Source organism: Gobio gobio (assembly GCF_949357685.1).
Source record: "Gobio gobio genome assembly, chromosome: 18".
NCBI lineage: Eukaryota > Metazoa > Chordata > Actinopteri > Cypriniformes > Gobionidae > Gobio > Gobio gobio.
Window position 1 is genome coordinate 42,991,349 of NC_137111.1, and position 17,642 is coordinate 43,008,990.

The window sequence follows — 17,642 nt, forward strand, 5'->3', positions numbered from 1 at the left end:
TACATAGCACCATTTGACAGCAGTATTTTGGCCCGAACAATGAACTTCTCTGGCTGTGGTAGGAACCAGCCAAGAGTGAGGAGGAAAAATTAAAAACTGTTAGAGAATGTAGGTGAGTAGACTGTGTTTATATATATAGAACACAAAATGTTTTAAACTAGGGGGAAACTTATTCAAAATTGTTCTAAGGGGAAAAGAATGTGCAATGGAGATCCAAACCTAATCCATCAGACAATGAAGGACTGATTCTACTCTCCAGAACCCACCCACCGTCTCTTAAAGGAACACTTTCCATTGACATAATGATTTTTAATCTGTACAAACTGTATATTTCTATAATTCCTATTAAGAGAAACAACCCTGTGGCGATAAATTCTCCTCTACTATGCTTAGAGGAGGTAAAAGCATGGCTAGCCCAAAACTTACTCTTTCTAAATGAAGACAAGACTGAGGCCATTGTATTTGGCCCTAGTGAAAATTCTCAGTGTATAAGCCCCTATTTAAAGAGTCTATCGGCTTTTAAATCCCCAGGAGCGCAGAACCTAGGTGTTCTAGTTGACCAGCATTTACATTTTGACAAACACATTTCATCCGTAATCAGTTCAAGTTTCTACCAACTCCGTTTACTGTCTAAAATCAAAGGCTTTCTCACACTGAAAACTCTGGAAATGGCTGTTCATGTATTTATAACGTCTTGGCTAGACTACTGCAATTCCTTATATTGCGGTATATCAAGTTCTCAAATTGCCCGTCTTCAGTTAGTCCAAAATGCTGCGGCTAGACTTGACCACATTTCGACGATTTTCTAAAATTTCTACACTAGCTGCCAGTTCCACAGAGAATAGATTTTAAAATTCTACTCTTTGTTGTGAAATCTTTACATAACTTGGCTCCTGCCTATCTCTCTGGACTTGTTCATCCTTACATCTCATCCTATTTTTTTGTTTTGTTAAGGCTGACTGGGTGGAAGAGGTTGAGAGACGGGAGAGCGATAAAACCAAAATCCCTCTGGCGCGAGGACGATCCATTTAGATCTGCTCTGACGAATAGTATAGCCTTGGTGGTTAGGCCAGGAAGATTTATCTGCAAGGGTACTGTTTAAACGCACAGTTACCTGACAAATATTTTATTCTAAAATCCCCCTGTGTGAGGACGATCCGTTTAGATCTAATCTGACGGATAAATATGTATAGCCCTGGTGATTCCAAGAAGATTTGTCTGCAAGGGTACTGTTTAAATGCACAGTTACCTGACAAATATAAATAGTAAAATCGTAAACCTGACTCTCCATTTTCTTCCACTCCAGATAGGAGTGATTCAGTTTATACTATATACAGTGTTTATATATATATATATATATATATATATATATATAATTTTTTTTTTTTGTAAAAACTCGCCTTGCCTTGCCTTGCCTGCACTCCATCCAGAAGCCTAAGATCCAATGACCAGGCTCTGCTGCTGTTCCCTTGTGTTAGACTCAAGTGTAGAGGGGATCGTGCATTTGCAGTGGCAGGGCCTCAACTCTGGAAAACCCTCTAATCTCTAGAGATTAGAACGGCTGTTTGTCTTCAAGTCTCTGTTAAAAACCTGTTTTCTCTATCATTCTGCTCTCTATCCCTAGGTTGATTTTTCTTTTCACTTTTGAGTCTGATACTGCTTTGCCATTCCCGTTTTTCCATTCTATATTGAGTCTGTTACTGCTCTGCCATTTCTACTATTTTATCTTTGAGTCTGGCACTGTTTGTGCCACTGTTTGTGTGCTATTCCCGATTTTAAGGTTGAACATAGTTTTGCTATGAGCTACTTATTGCTGTGTTGCTCTGCAGTTCCTGTTTTTTATCTGGCTGTTCTGTAAAGCACTTTGGTCAGCCTAGTGGCTGTAGTAAATGTGTTATAAATAAAGTGAACTTGAACTTGATATTCTGTCCTTTACCCTTAAAACATCACAGAAAAAAATCAGCATTTTTATATTTTCAAAAAAACATCACTTAGCTGTTTTCCTCAAGGGGACCAAAAAAATGGATTTCGGATATTGCATTCTTTGCAGGGACATTTTATCCCCATAATGTAGGGTTTTCCAGGACACACACAACAATGGCCTTATATTTACACTTGGTCACTTGATCCGGTCGTGGAAAGACCAGGGCCCGTATTCATAAAGATTCTAAGAGTCCTCTCAGAAAACTCCTAATTTAGCTTAAAAACTTTTACGTAGGAGTCTTAGCTTAAGAGCTATTCGGGAGTCGGGACCGATCTGAGAGCAACTCTGAGCAAGGAAAATACAAAAACTTTTATCTTAGTGAAGAGGCGGGGCTGACCCCGTTCCTATGTATGACACAGTCTTTTGAAGACTGTGATTGGTTGGTTGTCCGAAAAGGAGCGCTTTTAAGTATAGGGTCTATTCTAAGCCTTCACTTTGAAATTACAAGCGCAAATTGTCCTATTTTACCGTTCTCTCTCTCTCACTCACACACACACACACACACACACACATTATATATATATATATATATATATATATATATATATATATATATATATATATATATATATATATATATATATATATATATATATATATATATATATATATATATATATATATATATATATATATATATATATATATATATATATATATATATATATATGTATGTATATATGTATGTATGTATACAGGGAGTGCAGAATTATTAGGCACGTTGATTTTCTGATCATATTTTTTTTCCAGGCACATTTGACCATTTCCAAACCACAGTAATCCTAATAACTACTATTGATTTAGTATTTAATAATGTATAAGTGATATATAATTGTTCATGAAGGCTGGAAATGAAAATCACCTTATATTCAGATGTGCAGAATTATTAGGCATGTTTTCTTTTACAGATAAATTGAGACAAAAAAGAGATTTAACTCAGACTGAAAAGTCAAAAAGTATTAAATGCCCATGAGAAGGATGCAATACTAATGCAATACTAGACATTGCAGTTAAGGCATGACCATTGGACAGTGAAATGCTCGTTGGGTCAGCCACGATCTGACAAAAACAGGTGGTGAAGAAAAGACACATATTAACGGCAAAAGAATTAAGAATTAAGGTGAAGAATTAAGGGTGAAACCATCAGGAACCCTTTAGTCTCCAGCGCCACCATTTTCCAGAGCTGCAACCTACCTGGAGTCTCCAGAAGTGCAAGGTGTCAGGATCTCAGAGACTTCAGTTAGGTAAAGAATCCTAAAAAATGACCCCCACTAGATAAGAATCACAAGCTGAAGTGTTGTAAAATACATGAAGAAGGTTTTTTTATAGGCTTTATGGACAGATAGGTTGAGAGTGACTCTTGAAGGACCAGCACCACATCCTCTAGTACCACTGTTTGAAGAATTCATCTTCCAGAATCTGGCAGTACGTTTTGGGAGTTCATTTTAGTCCATCCTGAAGTCCGTTTTGCAGAGATGGACTAAAAATGAACTCTCAAAACGTACTGCCAGATTCTGGAAGATGAATTCTTCAAACAGTGGTACTAGAGGATGTGGTGCTGGTGTAAATTCCCTCTGATGTAAATTCCCTCTGAAACGCTTTTAAGACACATTCCAAACAAAAATGGGCAAGTATAAATGAAGCCACACATTTTTCTCCTCCTAAAATGGTAAAAAAATATGCATGTGAGAGCGTGTTATCATGGCTCCTTAGTGTTGTGCTACTATTACAACACACATCGCCACACCACAGATATGTCCCGCCAAAGATGAACAGCATCTTTTCTCAGAAAGCGGACACACAAACAGGAAATGTAGGTGGGGGGGAGTGAATGAACATCGCTCTCTTCCACTCTCACTGCCCTTGAGCAAGACTCAAAGACCCTCAATGGCTCCCCAGGCGCCACAGTAGAAAAAAAAGGCAGCCCACTGTATTACTCAATTATTACTCAATAAAATACAATTTTTTACAATTATCTTATAGTCTAGCCAACAGTTGAATAGGAATCCAACCTAGTTATACTCAATAAATATATTTGCTTCTTATTCTCTGTCTCAACTGCATGAGCTTATAAGTAGCGTGCCTAAGCTTGCATTTTGGGTTAAGCTGCGTTGGTTTGACATTGGGGAATATAGAATAATACAATAAAAATGTATTCGCCTTTTTACCCGTTAGGGATGTGACGGTGAGAACATTTTCCCTCACCGTCACATTACAGTGTGTGCGCATTGTGCAGCCTTGAAGGAATGAAAGTGCGGCCATGAACATTTTAGTTAAAATTTTGAATTAGTGCCAATTCGGCTGTGGGTTGCTTGAAATGTTGGGTTCATTAGCCTATTATTATTAAATGAAAAACACAAAAACAAAAATGTACAAATGACAAACTCCATTAAATAGGCACTTTTACATTTCGATTTGAAACCAAATCTTCTGCGATCATCTTGTCATTCAGCTCCTCACTCTCGTGATGAATGAAATCTGACTCTCGTTCGGCTCACGCTGCACGTTTTTAATTCCAACTGCTATAAAATATCAAAACGACGGTGGGGGCGGTGCCGCGGTGGGCAAGTGATGTAACCAGTGTTATGCCTGAACACCGGTAACACCGACCATCACAGCAAGCCTATTACTAGGGATGCACCGAATCCAGGATTCGGGCTCGGTTTCGGCCGAATATTGGGCTTTTTGACGGGGTTCGGTTTCTGCCGAACCTCCACATTTTTTTACACCGAACCCTAGGCTTGCACTATGCGTGCTCCGCTGGTCGAACATAATGACGCCGCTGTTGAAAGTGAAAATGGAACTCATCAACAGAAAACGTGGCAGTAGCTACTTTAAGTCAAAAGAAGGCGATTCAAGTCGAGCTACATGTTCAATTTGCAATGCTGATTTGTCTCGTGATGACAAGGACCCTAAACAACAGCCGCTGTTTAAAACATTTATGAAACATCCGAGAGAATAGGAGTTGTGCATGAGGGAATCTACAGACAGCAGCCAAAATGTACTTTATTTTACAGTGCAAACAGCCGCATATAGATCAGATAAAATATAAATAAAAACAATAAAATACATAGGCCTACACTAAATATTTTTCACTTAAATAATTACCAAATTAAGATGACAAAACAAAAATACACTGAATCCGTAAGCTTTGAAGAACCGGAATTGTTTTTGGTTTTTTTTGTCAAATAAAAATAGAAGGCCTAGGCTACCTCAATCCACACCTTGTATGTTTTTTGTTTGTTTGTTTTTTAAGTAACATGTCTAAGTGATGTGGGTTAGTCTGGAGCGCAGCCTGTTGACAGTTAAACCCGCAGCAGAAACACCCTCAATCCTTCTGTCTCCGCAGCGCGCTAACCTTGGCTGACAGCGCGCAAGCGCACCTCCTGCGCTCTCCGTTGTGCTGTTCTTTGAAACAACAGAGGACGACTCGGGGTAATTTTTCTATAAACCATCAGGAAACAGCGGCGAACAGAAGAAGAACATACGCGACAATGTTTACTTTAGTAAACTTGACCAAAACCACACAATTAGAAGCCTTAAACAAGGCTTCAGATGCACTGGTGTCCCGGGAATATAGAGATAACGCCTCGCTAGAGTGGCCAGCCTCGGGAAGTGCTGTTCATTTTCTTTCCACCAGTCAGGAGTTTGTATTACTGCTGTATTTTTGTACTACTGCTGTACTATTATGGTCCCGAATTTTGCGAGATATATCTGGTTTGTGGTTGCACATGTCGACGCGCTCCGTGAGTGAACAAATAACGCTATACAGCATATTTTTCTTAACCATGCACCAAAAAACAAACAAACAAAAAAGTGTTAAAAACATTTAAACCATTTAACTGGTAGTATTAATGGTCAAAGTTCTTACTTTCGGTTAACGCCTAAATGGTCAATAGCATCCCTACACTGCTGTGGACATTGTTTACTTCGTTAATGTGTTTACTGTGATAATGGACTGAGGATGGGAGAAGGATTCGGTATTCGGATTCGGCCGAATCTTAACCAGTGGATTAGGTATTCGGCCGAACCCCAAAAATCTGGATTCGGTGCATCCCTACCTATTACCCGTTGTTATCTATGAATGTGATATAAATTAATCTACTGCGAAATATAGGAGCTTGTCACTGGGACGTAACAGACCTGTGTGTTTTGTATCAATAGTGCAGTGTCCATTCTCGGAGCATATAAGCCCTGCCCGCGTGAGACGTGCCGCTTCTCCAGATTCCTGACTTTATTAGAGAGAAGAATATGTTCAGCCCTCTCCCTCCGAATGCTTCGAAGCTCAAAAATGGTATTTGGACCAGTCCTAGTCACATCAGGTCACTTCGTTTCAAATTATAGTTCCTCCGAACACACTTGCATCACAGCCTGACACCAGCAACATTTCCCAGAGCTACAGGCCAAAACAGTGAGCTTTATTTTCCAACTTCCCATCAGCACACCATCTGCCAATAATGATGTTATTGCTGTAGATAAGAGATTAGTTTCAGGCTTCATGTGTCTGTTTTGTAGTTGTTTTTTTCCTGTCAAATGTTCCTAGGGTTGCCACCCATCCCGTGAAATACGGAATCGTCCTAGACTGGGAAAACCCAGCCTGATCTGCCGGTGATTTGATTTCGCCCTGCAGCTCAGTCTGGAAACCTGTACATTAATTTATCCTGCGTCTGTTACACTTTTACGGGAACCAATCACAGACTGGCTTATCCACCTGGTGCACTATTGGCGGGTTTAATACGATGACGGATAGAGAAGGGATGGATCGATGCCCGTTGATCACACCTCTTGTGGTCTGATTGGTTGAAGGACTATCCAATTGCGTACAGAGTCATTTGAATTATGCTCGTTGATCACACCTCTTGTGGTCTGAATGGTTGAAGGACTATCCGATTGCGTACAGAGTCATTTGAATTATGCTCGTTGATCACACCTCTTGTGGTCTGATTGGTTGAAGGACTATCCAATTGCGTACAGAGTCATTTGAATTATGCTCGTTGATCACACCTCTTGTGTTCTGAATGGTTGAAGGACTATCCGATTGCGTACAGAGTCATTTGAATTATGCTCGTTTATCATATTTCTTGTGGTCTGATTGGTGAAGGACTATCCAATTGCGTACAGAGTCATTTGAATTATGCTCGTTGATCACACCTCTTGTGGTCTGAATGGTTGAAGGACTATCCGATTGCGTACAGAGTCATTTGAATTATGCTCGTTTATCACGTTTCTTGTGGTCTGAATGGTTGAAGGACTATCCAATTGCGTACAGAATAATTCGAATTATGCTCGTTGATCATGCCTCTTGTGGTCTGATTGGTTGAAGGACTATCCAATTGCGTACAGAATCATTCGAATTATGCTCGTTGATCATGCCTCTTGTGGTCTGATTGGTTGAAGGACTATCCAATTGACCTATCGGTAAGCCCCGCCCCCCTTAGTTACTGTTGCTAACTTGGACAAACAAACGGAGTTGCTATATCTTACAATGTACAAAAAATCATCGTAAGAGCTGAACAAACAAAGCATAAGAAGAGCGCATTAACGTCTCATTCACAACTCTCTCTCTCTCCGTTGCATTACCATTAACATACACAGCAAATTACACAAAAACACTCAACAACTAACAGTAAACAAACATATACACAGACCGTATGCCTTTTTGAGGGTGCAGTTAATAACCGGTAAACTTTGTATCTGCAAAACAACTCCGAGCGTGCTCTTCCTTTCGTTACCCGGAGACTATAATACCCATCAAAATAGGAGTCCTCCTTAGTAGGACAGATAATGTAGACCTTAAACATATCTAAAATGAAATTAATTTACATATAACCAGTTTAATATGGAGAGGCACTGAAATGTAGACCTTCGTGTTTTTGACCTACAGTGTTACATGACGTGAGAACAGTTAGTTAGTAGGTTTGTATGTTAGCAGGGACTTTAATCGTAACTTAACGAGAGTATGACAAACAGAAAATCCTCTCAGGATCCCTGGAATCAGTGTTACAGTACCTCTGGCACGACGTTTTAGCATTTTTGTAGCATAAACACCATCAAACCGATGAGAGCTTCGGATTTTCCAATGCATCTCTATGGCGCTGAAACCTAAAGATGTCAGAGTTCCGGTCCCAGCTCAACTGATACTCAACTGCTATTGGCTCATCTCCGTTCGAGGGGAGGGGCTTACAGATAGGTCAATTGCGTACAGAATCATTCGAATTATGCTCGTTGATCATGCCTCTTGTGGTCTGATTGGTTGAAGGACTAATCGATTGCATACAGAGTCATTTGAATTATGCTCGTTGATCACGCCTCTTGTGCAGTAGAAAATACATAGCAGACTCCCCAGACCAATGTTCAATCTTAAATTGAGCTTGGTCTGGTGATAGCCAAACAAGAATCGTCCCATATTTACAGGCAAAATGATGTTTCCCGTATTTTACATAGGTCCACACATAGTTCAATAAACACATTAGGATTTTGCAGGGTGGAGAATATTAATAGCAAATATAAAGAAATAAATTTCACAATAAGTAGTACAGTGGCTCATTTGCGCGTGATTTTATAAATATTTATAGGCTACTTTTATATTTATATTTTGGAGCAACTAACTCCACTTCTACCCTAAACCTACCCACACCTCTAAACAATATAAAACATGTAACGTTAACAGGCGAATAAAAGTACAGTCACAGGTATTTATTGCAAAAACTGACCAAAACAGTATAAAAGTGTTAACTCATGTTCAGAAGACATTGTCCAAGTCTTCTGAAGTCCCACCGCTCAGTGAACGTACACACTCATGTCATGTCTCATTCAAAAGATACACCTGACTCTACTTCCGCCTACATCTATCGTGATCTTTCCAAAATGATTACGCAATCTGATGTGTGTCGGAGCGCAACGCAAGATGAGCAATTTAGGTTAAAAAGTATATAAATGTTTGGCATAGCCCCTATTCCTCGACTGGGATCGTGCAGAGCCTCTGAAGCCATTCCTTTGAAACTGCATTGATTTGGACCTTCAACCTGTTGCCATCAAAGTCCATTATGTGGAGAAAAATCCTGGAATGTTTTCCTCGACAAACGTAATTTCTTTTCTACTGAAGAAAGAAAGACATAAACATCTTGAATGAGATGGGGGTGAGTAAATGATCAGGAAATTTTCATTTTTGGGTGAACTATCCCTTTAAAGCAAACATACACATATCTGTGCCATGTTTAGTTTTAAAGGTCCCATGGCATAGCATTTTTCTATTATTTTATAATGTTTCCTGAGGTGTACTTATATTGTTAGTATGATTTTTACATCATAAAATGTCATAATTTAGAAATAAAAGGCATTTTTTCAATACTGATGTTTGTCCTCTGGCTGAATGCCCTGTTTCAAGAGGCGTGTCTGCTGTGAGACTTCAGTAAAAACGCCCACTGTTGTGATTGGCTGACATCTTTACGAGTCACGAGCAGGCACGAGCTGCTGCCAGAGAGACGAATGGACCTGAGTTCACTTCACATCAGTTCTCAGCATGTCTCAGTTCAGTGAACTGTTGTAGTTACTAGAATATACTTCAGGTTATTAGTTTATTTCTAGTCGGAGGGACTGTCACTCATGTCAGAAAGTTAGTAACTTTAGTAAATTATGGATCAGCGCTGACTCGAGACGCAAACCCTTTAGAACGATTCAGTCCGATTTGGTGAACTAATTCGGTTCACTAAAAAGAACCAGTTCAAAAGAATGATTAGTTTGCGAACCGGACATCACTAATGTACCAGAAACTGAGTGATTGCTAACAAAGTTATTTATAGTAACTACTGAGTTATGAGAGAGCTGTCAGTGCAAGTTTATTTTGTTTGTATCTGAGAGTTCTGAATAAACACGAGTCCCAGTCATGCCGAGTCCGTCTTCATCATTATTCTACCAACTTTGTAACACATGCAATGTACCATTACAGCTGTCGAGATGAACGAGTTACGAGTAGGTGTTGATTATAGCATTATTTTTAGATATGTTCCAATCATATGAAAAGCGTCAGTATTGAGTACACAGCGCAAACAAAGACACAACAGCAGTAATCGAATGTAATCCAGTTTATTGTGGGGATAGCTGGCTAGCCTAGCCCGGAGACCCTCACGCTTACCCCCCGTCTGCTTAATCTCGCGCCGCGTAAGGCGCCTCCGCTGTGGGCCAGATGCAGTACTGGGGGTCGGGGATGTTGAAGGCCGACCGGTCAGTGCAGCCCGAGCTTCGCCCTGCGTGAGGTTTATCTCTAAAGATGTGACTCTGCTGATGTTGAGCAGAAACGACTGTATGCATATTTTAGAACAGATAGACGCGACGAGGACGTACAAAAACACTGACTCGCAAGATAGAAAACACGAAAACAACGTTCTGTCAGGAGAGAGAGAAGCCGCAGTGTGTGCACGAATAATAAATAATTAGCTACACATAAGAAATCACTGATCACAGATCAGAAGGAACTGAAAAAAGACTTATGTTTTCATTTGTACATCCAAACACTGAGAAACGGCCAGCGTTCACTCGTTCACAAGCCATGATCTCTCGTGCGCTTGCATGGGCGTGCCAGATTCTCTGGGTGGAGGAAAGGGAGGTAAATGTTCCTGTTTTGACGTCAAAACAGGAGACGTCAGGATTGGCTAGTCTGGGCTCTCATTTTCTGACAGCCAGAACTCGGTTTTACACCGATCAACATTTCTATCCACATGGGGACAATATTCAGGCTAGGGGAACTCATATTAATGTTGAAAACCCTCATAAATTATCCATGCTATTTATCTTGCCTGCTTTGTCTTTAATAACATAACAGATGAGACAGCTTAATTATCTTTTAACATCATAACCGCATCATAGACTACTTGTGGGGAGACAGTCACATCTTCATTATTATCAATGTTGCCTACAGCAAAGGAGTTACTTTTAACACAATTAAACAGCTCGTAATAATGTTCTTGCCACAACTGAGTAATTTCCTCTGAACCACTTACACCATCAATATTCATTGCCAGATATTTAGTGTTATTCATTCTTTTGATTTAATTCCAGAAATCATTTGGATTATTATTTTGCTGTTTCCTTGCAAGTGATTCAGACCTCATTCTTCCCATTGTGGCAATTTGTCCTGACGCAGCAAGTTTTAAAAACCATTCTAGCCTCAGCATAACATATTCATTCCAGCCTGGCTTGGTTTTGTATGTCTTTTACCGAGGCCTGCTTGAGTCAAGAATGAACTCCACAGAGTCCACAATATTATTATAAAAGGAACACAACTCAATACCATACCTTACAGTTAATATCACAGCATGCTGGGGTGAATTGATGGGGTGTTTTAACATTAATACGAGTTCCCCTAGCCTGTATATGGTCCCCAAGTGGCTAGAAATGGAGATAGGCGTAAACCAAGCCCTGGGTGTCCTGCTCTGCCCTTGAGAAAATGTAAGCTCAGATGAGCCGATCTGGAATCTTCCCTAGATGTCATCATACAGGGAAAGGTTACCTCCCCTTTCTCTGCTTTGCCCGCCCAGAGAATTTTTTACATTTAATTCAGTCGCAATGTCAGCACAGGCTTTACAAACAGACTTTTACGATATGGATTTAACAGCACCGCCACAAACAGTGAGTAACAGTGTTCATTAATGCCTGATCTGTGATCAGTGATTTCTGATACTGTTTATGCATCAGTGAATCAAGCCAGTGCAGTGACTAAACAATCAACTTCACATTGTTTCTCTTAGTAGCATGAAACAAATCTGTTATTTAAATTGTGATTAGATGCTAGATTAGCGATCAAAGAACACTCTCTTTATAATGTTCGTAGCTGTCAATCACACGTCGCGAGTGTATCTGCACACTTGCCCAAACTGCTGTTATAATGAATGACGCTGTTATGCTGCACAACGAAGCTCTTACTGTATTCATGTCGATGTCGTGTTTGCTGTTAGTTGTGGTGAAAGCATTTTGTGAGAGAAAACGCGCTGCAATGACGAGATCACCGCATTTACGCGATCAACAGACTGTCTGTGTACTCAATGCTCTTCACTGCAGCTTTTCATGTGATGGGAAAAGGTATAAAAATAATGCTATAATCAACACTTTCACGATACGTTCATCTCGACGGCTGTAATAGTAAAAAAACGTAGTAAAAGTATTCGAGAGGAGTTCCACGTGTAATACGCATTTCAAATGCAAAGATGTCAGCCAATCACAGCAGTGGGCGTTTACAATGAAGTCTTACCTCCACTATTACTATCCCATTCCCTGCTTTATAAATAAAATTCTCAGATTTTGTTTTAGGGCAAGCCTTTCGCATGTACCGCCACACCCGCCGCCATGTTAACAGTCTGTAAAAGGATCAGGGTATTAATCACTATTTATCCCATATGAAATGATTTAAAGGGGTACTTCAGTGCTGGGAAGATGAATGTGTATTTAAACTGGGTCATTTATGTAGTAGAAATGTGAAATTATTTTTGAATTTGGTGCCTTCTAGACTGAGAAAAGACGGAAAATGTACCGTATTTTTGTCTCATGTGGATGAAAGACAACAACTCCCAGAATGCACTTGCTTCGCTGCCCTAGCCACGGCTATTGGTTATCACTTGCCCACCGCAGCACCGCCCCCACCGTCATTTTGATTTTCATAGTAATAAAATAATTTCGTTCAGTTAGTGAATAGACACTACAATTAAACTCTGAATGTGTCTTTTCAATAAAGTGTGAGTGAGGCAAACGAAAGTCACGACACAGACGCAGCAGGAGTCAGATTTCATTCATCACGAGAGTGAAGAGCTGAGCAGAGCTGAGGTAAGCGCGGCAGTCATTCAAGACGCGTGTCCAGTCTGGCGCGTTTTCAGATCATGCCTATGGAAGCTAAACTTTCATAGGAATTAATTGAAAAGTTGAAACTAGGGCTGTCAAAAGATTAATCGCGATTAATCGCATCCAAAATAAAAGTTTGTGTTTACATAATATATGTGTGTGTACTCTGTTAATTATTATTTATATATAAATACACACACAAGCATGTATATATTTAAGAAAAAAATAATATTTTTATATATAAAACATTTATATTTATATATATTATAGATTATATAAATGTATATACAGTATATACATGCAAATATTTCTTAAATATATACATGAATGTGTGTAAATTTATATATATAAATAATAATTAACAGAGTACACACACATATATTATGTAAACACAAACTTTTATTTTGGATGCGATTAATCTTTTGACAGCCCTAGTTGAAACACTCACTTTGCTCCACACTGCTCCGTTATGAATGCCCGAGCCGAGCGGCTGTGCGCATTTACATTCTGTGAGTGAGATTCCACCCCTGTGGGCGGGTTGATAACATGCAGAACTAGCTCCTTCTACTGGCTGTAGTCTCAAAAATTCTCTCGTCTCAGGGGGACATGAGGGGAGAAAGTACGATCATTTGTATATACCGTAAAACTTCAAATAATAGCCGAGTCCCAAATAGACGCCTGTCTCTTTTAAACGCCTGGTGCGACGACAGGTTTGGGTAAATAAAGGCCGGTCTCAAATAGACGCCGGGTCTGTTTTTTAGTATCGGGCTGTATTTGATCTTCTCAAACCCGTCAGATCGTCTGTTCTATGTTTTGATTAGATTTCACGTGACAGACGGAACCGTTCATGAACGACTCATCACTATGGCAACATAACAAAGAGGTTAACGAACTTTCAGTCTTCAGTTTTTCTTAATTCTCTCAATACCACCATGGAGAAAAGTATAATTTGACATTTAAGCTGACAGTTGTCAAATTTCAAGCGTGGGAAAAGCTGGATACGGAGTGTGAAGGAAATTTTACATTTAGATGTGTTTTACTATTAGATGTGTTTTTATTTCTTCTAGATGTGGTTTTAACTCTTAGAAGTGTTCATTTTACTTAGAGGTGTTTTTACTTAAGATGTGAACCTTAACCTTTTACTCCTAGATGTGTATCACTTGTTAACATTAACATTGAACATTTAACATTGAACATGTATTTGTACTAATCATTATTAAAGAAATGTAACCAAGCTTTTAGAAATGCATACGTTAAGTGCAGGAACTCATTGTTCTGGGTGATAAATGGAAACTAGCTGGCGGGAACATATTGTTCTGAGTGATAGAGTGCTCAGTTGCAAGGAAGCTGGGTAGTGCAAGAGGTCAAGATGACATATCGTACTTTAAGTGTGACAAGTATGTGCATAGCTGCAATTAGACTAGGAATAGACAGAATGTGTGAAAATGATGTAGCTTAAAAACAGGAACTTCTGCAGAGGTGGATATTGTGCTGACACGTTAGAATTTACAACAGACAAGGGGTCTTGAATAAAGATGTTTCCTTTTAAGGCAAACAAAGATTGGGTGTAACCGACCCATGATGTGTGAGAGGTATATAATGATGTCGAGGAGAGCTAACTTTGCCCTTCTCATGACAGACATTCTCTGTATGTGAACTGCCTATTTCTTGCAAGAAATAAAATCATGTTTGATACTTTGAATTTTCAAAGGTTTGGATTTGTATTCCTTCCTCCTCATTTTTCGAATAGAATTATTTCCACAACAGGAGCGGCTGAAAATTCCTTTAATTCTTGCGCGCAGACGTGCGTGTGTGTTTGTGTGTGCGAGGGAGAAGGAGGAGATATATTTCATTAACTTCGGGATGTTATCCTTTGGTATGTGGCCTGACTCATACCTGTCAAGTATCCCGTTTTGGCCGGGAAAGTCCCGTATTTTACCCTTCTTTCCCGCCGTCCTCCCGTATTAGTATTTTCCTGTAAATCTCCCGTATTTTCTGTTTAACAGTTTTTATTGGATTTTTCCTTGAATGTAGAATTTTCAACAGCACATAGTGAATCGTAAGCATACAAAAATTTTATGGCTGTATAATACAAATGTTAACAAATATAAAAGATACCCCACCAACCCAACCCACCCCACCCACCCAACCAACCATCCCAGTAGTCCCTTAAAATCCAGATTATCCCAAGAATGATTGTCCATTGAAGATCTTGTCCAACTAAGGCTGCGTTCACACTGCAGGGCTTAATGCTCAATTCCGATTTTTTGAAAAAATGTGATTTTTTTGCAAGGCCGTTCACATTTCCAATTAAATGCGACCTTTTGTGATCTCCTGTGTGAACGTGAAATGACCCAGAAGTGACCCGCATGCGCAGAAGAGTACTCAACGGTCAACGACGTCACTTGTTGTTTACGGAAGTAGCCAAATATGGGTGTCAGCATTGGAGTTCGTTTAGCTTTATTAAAGTTATTTTCGCAACGGAGCCAGCACCATTACAACCTTCTCATGTTAAGAAGAAAATTAAAAAAGAGGAGGAGAGCAAGGTTTTTGTTTAAAGGCTTTTTATTTTTCGCTGGCATTGGAGCCAGGATCGTCTGTAACCACGCTCGGCCATTTCGCTGGAAATGTTTTCAAAAACCGCCCGGTTCCGATAAGAGCCCTCGAGTTTGGCCTGAATAGAGCTGTCCCCCCAAATATTAATTAACTCCGAAATCTCGCTTCCCTTCCACTGACTGGTCTCCGCATCGTCCACCATAGTTGTTTATCTTCTCAATCCCGCCTACTTCAACGTACAATGATGACGTTTGTCGCGTATCAACGACGTGCGGGTCGGATACATGTGACCTGGCAGTTCAGACTGAAGACGCATTTCAAAAGATCGGATATGTATCGGATTTGGACCACATACCCAAGTGGCCTGGGTCGCATTTGAAAAGATCGGATCTGTGTCGTTCAGACTGTCATGAAAAGATCAGATACAGGTCGCATAAGGGCAAAAAAATCGGAATTGGGTCGTTTCAGCCTGCAGTGTGAACGCAGCCATAGGATTGAAGAAAGAGCGTTTACAGTATAGCATATCCTTACAAAATAAGTGATTACCAGACCAGTAATGGAATGAGTGGAATACATAACTTATACTAATAATAATACTGAAAATGAGCTATCTAAATAAATATAGACATCGACATTTAAAAAGAAATAACTAAAGAAATAAACAGTAAATCAAATCAAATTAGGAAGAAGAATAAAATAAAAATAATAATAAATAAATAAATAAATAAAAAAATAAATAAAAATAAAAAAAAAGGGGGGGGGGAGGGGGGAGGAACTGCCGCTTAACTCTGATGATAACATCTTAGTCATCCTTATTTAAAGGAGTTTGCAAGCTCTCGTAGTACTCTAAAAAGGGGGACCAGACCTTCCTAAATGATTGGATAGAGCCTCTAAGGGTATATCTGATCTTTTCAAGTTTTAGAAAATGCATTACATCTCTAATCCATCTTGTGAAACTAGGGGGTGCTTGTTCCTTCCATGAGAGCAGGATGAGACGCCTGGCAATCAAGGAAGTGAATGCTATAAGGGGACATTTTATGGGGTGAATTTCAGGGATAAAACCAAAGAGGGCACTTACAGGGTTGGGGGTCATGTTTTTTTGAAGCATAATATTGTAGGCACCAAAAATGTTGGCCCAAAACGTGTTAAGTCTAGGGCATGACCAGAACATGTGTATACAGTCTGCTGGTTGGCCTTTACAGCGAGGGCATGAGGGGTCGACATTAGGAAAGATTTTCACCAGCCTGGTCTTAGTTAAGTGTACTCTTAAAACTATTTTAAGTTGTATCAAGTTGTGCCTGGCACAAGGGGAGGAAACATATATTGAGTCAAGCACAGCCTTCCAATAATCATCTGTAAGTTCCTTTCCGAGATCATTCTCCCACAGACTCCTAATATCATTCAGAGAATGTGGGGAGATATTGCTTATACAGTTATAGAGAGTCGAGATTAGGCCTTTACGTGAAGGGGGTAACGAAAGAATATGGTCGACTGTGTTGCTCGCTGGATAGTCTGGAAAGGAAGTTATATTTTTCTGGACAAAGTGTTTAATTTGGAGAAATCGAAAGAAGTGGGACGTGGGTAAATCAAATAGTTGAGAGAGTTGGGAGAATGATCCAAACTTGCCATCAACATAGAGACTGGAGATAGAATTAATACCCTTAGAAACCCAAGTTCCAAAGGTAGAGTCTGTGAGAGAAGGGGGAAAATTATAATTATTCTTTATGGGAGAGTGCACCGACATTGTTTGCAACTTAAAGTGTCTTCTGAATTGAGACCAAATTCTAATAGAGTGACAGACCACCGGGTTAGCACAGAATTGGCTTCGAGGGGGGGGAGATGGGGCACAAAGTATGGCGCCTAGATCAAATGAGCTGGAGGCATACTCCATCTGTAGCCAGGCTTCATTCCCAATAGGGCTCTCCCCTCCCAACCAATGTAGCATTGTCTTTATATTACAAGCCCAATAAAAATAAATAAAATTGGGTAGAGCTAGACCAGCCAACTTTTTAGGTCTTTGGAGGGCGCTTCTTTTGATTCTGGGCGGTTTACCATTCCAGATAAAAGAGGATATATTACTCTCCAATGAATTGAAGAATGATTTTTTAATCAGGATGGGAATATTTTGGAAGAGGTACAGAAATTTTGGTAACATAATCATTTTGATAAGGTTAATTCGCCCTGCTAGGGACAGCGGGAGATTCATCCATCTAGCCATGTCTTTTTTACATTTTTCAAACAAGATGTTAAAATTCTTAGTAAAGAGGGAGGA

The 17,642-nt window shown here is 39.7% G+C and overlaps 1 protein-coding gene across 1 annotated transcript in view; it reads right to left on the reverse strand.

Annotated features, from left to right (window-relative positions):
- Positions 1 to 17,642, reverse strand: part of LOC307142444 (uncharacterized protein) — a 120,513-nt gene that overhangs the window by 32,890 nt on the left and 69,981 nt on the right. The window lies entirely within an intron of this gene.